Genomic DNA, 2,885 nt, shown 5'->3' with positions numbered 1-2,885 from the left:
TTTAACATCTGCTCCATCTTCAAATTACCTTGCGCATTTTTCTAAGACTAGGTCAAAATAAACAAGAATCTTTCACTTTCCAAGTGTCCACCAAAGCCAAAGGGATATTAATTAGAGACAGAAGGGAAGGGAACAGGAAGCTGGTCTCACCAAAGGAAGTGAATTTATTCTCTGGGAAAGAAATGAAATGTGAGTTCATAAGGTACAACAGAAACCTTTTAAACTCTTCGGAGCTAGACTAGAAATTGGATGGAAGAGATAGATGAGATGGTAAAATGTAGCAATAAATAAGTCAGGAATTTCCTGTAGAGAGAAGGTGATAAGGTCAAAAGTGCTTCAAACTCTGTTTTGGAAAATTGTAGACAGTAAATATATTAGGCTTTGCAGGCTACAAACCTAGTCTCAGATACACATTCTTCTTTGTTTCTTTGAACAACTCTTTAAAAATGCAAAAAAAAAAGTTCTTCGTAGCAGTTTATCCACCCCTGCTCTAGAAGATGATGTGTGTGTAAATTTCAATTTGATTTCCACTTGAACAATACTTGTTGTGGTAAAATCAACTCTGCAAAGTCAGAGGGTGAAAACCCCCTAGGATAAATGTGAGGAGGATTTTGAATGCGGGAAAGACTAAACTCAAGAATAATTACCCAGGGCTCCTCAGCCTGCAAATAGGGCAACTACTCTGAGCATGAACTAACTGGAGGAGGAGGCCTGCTTTGAGTGAATATAAACGTCTGTGCAAAACCTATTTAAAGTGAAAAAAAATAATGGGGGAGTGTGATTTGATCAGGACATTGAGCATCTGGCCAAATTGAAGCTGGGGGACTCCCCCAGGAGCTTTCAGAGCAGACCCAAATGCAATCTGGAAGCTAGGGTCAAGGAGAGGCAAACCCTCAGGGTGTTTTTTGACCACAGAGGCAGGGGGGAAGTCCTGGGCTTTGTACCAAGCAGCCAAGACTGCACTTTGGGAATAAGTGAAATCTCTGCAAAATGTAACTTACCTGCCTGAGATCAGTCTAAAACACCTTATGGGGTAGACCCTTAAGGATGTAAAGAAATTATGCCTGAAAAATTGGAGTCTGGGGACCGTGGCTGTTCTGATGCAAGAGAGGAAGAATTTAGAAATGTCCCCCCTCTCCCTTCCCCCACAGGAACCACTTTTCCCTAGGGAGGGGAAGGCAGGCCTGAAGGTACAAACTACAGAGTATCTAAAGAGCACCTGACAAATACATATGCTTTTGAGAAACCAAAGGAGGGGCTCCCCCTGATGCTGACTGAAAAGACCTGAGGGCCATAAGGCTTAAGCTTCTATCAACTTGTCAAAAAGCTAGGAAGAACAATGCTTTCCCTCACCCACTGTACCCCGGGGCTAGAGCCTTTAAGACTGAATAAGTGCTTGCTGCCTAATTGAGAGGAGAAAGGTTTAGTGTGGGTGGCAAGCACACTAACCACAGGTCTCCTAAAAATAACCATATATTTCAGTTTCCAAGGTGTTTTCACAAACATTGTTTCATCTGAAGCTCACAAAAGGCAGTGTGGTCTTAAAACAGGACAGATTATTCTCTCCATTTTTACAAAGAAATTGAGGGTCAAAAGGATTGAGAGACTTGTCCAAGTCCTCACAGCTTGCAAATAGCAGCATTACACTCAAATCTCTCAAGATTCCAAACCCAATGCCACTTTTACACTACTGCCAGTGAGAAACACCAAGGTGACAAATGGCTGGCAAAGGTGTACATCACTGGGAGAGTTGACTCAGTTGGGAGCTAGAGCGGGTGGAGCAGAAAGAAATTAGAAGGTAAGGATAGTGGAGTTGTGAAAAATTTCAGGCTTTCAGAAGGCTGGGAATGAAAAAGGCTTTTAAATTGAAACAGTTCTGAATCTGGAATCTGTGTCCCAAGGAAATGGTTTTTTTGTTGCTGCTGGTTTTGTTAATCCTCAACCGAGGATATTTTTTCCCATTGATTTTTAGAGAGAGAGTGGAAGAGAAGAAGGGAGGGGGGAGGGAGGGAGAGAGAGAGAAAGAGAGAGAGAGAGAGAGAGAGAGAGAGAGAGAGAGAGAGAGAGATCCATGGGGGAGAGAGACAGTGATTGGTTGCCTCCCTGATCACATCCCAACCGGGAGGGGATTGAACCTGCAACCCAGGTGGTGTCCTTGACTGGGAATCAAACCTAAGACCCCTTTGGTTTGCAGGCTAACGCTCTAACCATTCAACAACACTGGCCAGGGCAGTGTGATGACTTCCTTAAATGTTCAGGGTAACCTGGGAAAGCAAGTAAGATGGGATTGGGATGGCTTCAAAGGATTTCCACCTGGGGTAGAAAGATACACCAGAGCAATGAATGTACCTGCCCAGTTCATCACGTATGCTGAGAAAAATAACTTTGATTTTGGATTTAAACAACAAGTAGGGTGGGGAATTGAAAAGGACTATACATGACTCATTTATACAAAAACCTATGTCATGAAGTACATGTTTCTTTCACCCAACAAATATTTCCCGAGCACCAAATTTGTGCCAGATATAGCATGTGCTAGGTGATGGGACATGACAGCAAATAAGACACTATCTGTGACTTCTGGGAAACCTAAAGTCTGGTTGGGAATCCAGAGAATAAATAATGACAAAAATAATGTGATAAGTAATTTGATAGAGAGAGGAAACAGGATGAGAACTAAGGAAAGGGGGAAGAAGAATTGAGGGTGCTGCTAGTCCACAGTGCAACACGTTTCCCTAACACCTGATCAATGCCTGCCGCACTCCGCTAGAAATTTAATAGTACATGAAACATGACACCTTGTGAACTACATACATTGTGAAACAAGGCATGGTTCTATTGTTCTGTAACAAGGTAAAAACTGAACTTTTTATCAAGCTAGAAAC

Source organism: Myotis nattereri (genome assembly GCF_964212035.1).
Source record: "Myotis nattereri genome assembly, chromosome: X".
Classification (NCBI taxonomy): domain Eukaryota; kingdom Metazoa; phylum Chordata; class Mammalia; order Chiroptera; family Vespertilionidae; genus Myotis; species Myotis nattereri.
Note: the sequence above shows the minus strand (reverse complement) of the source record.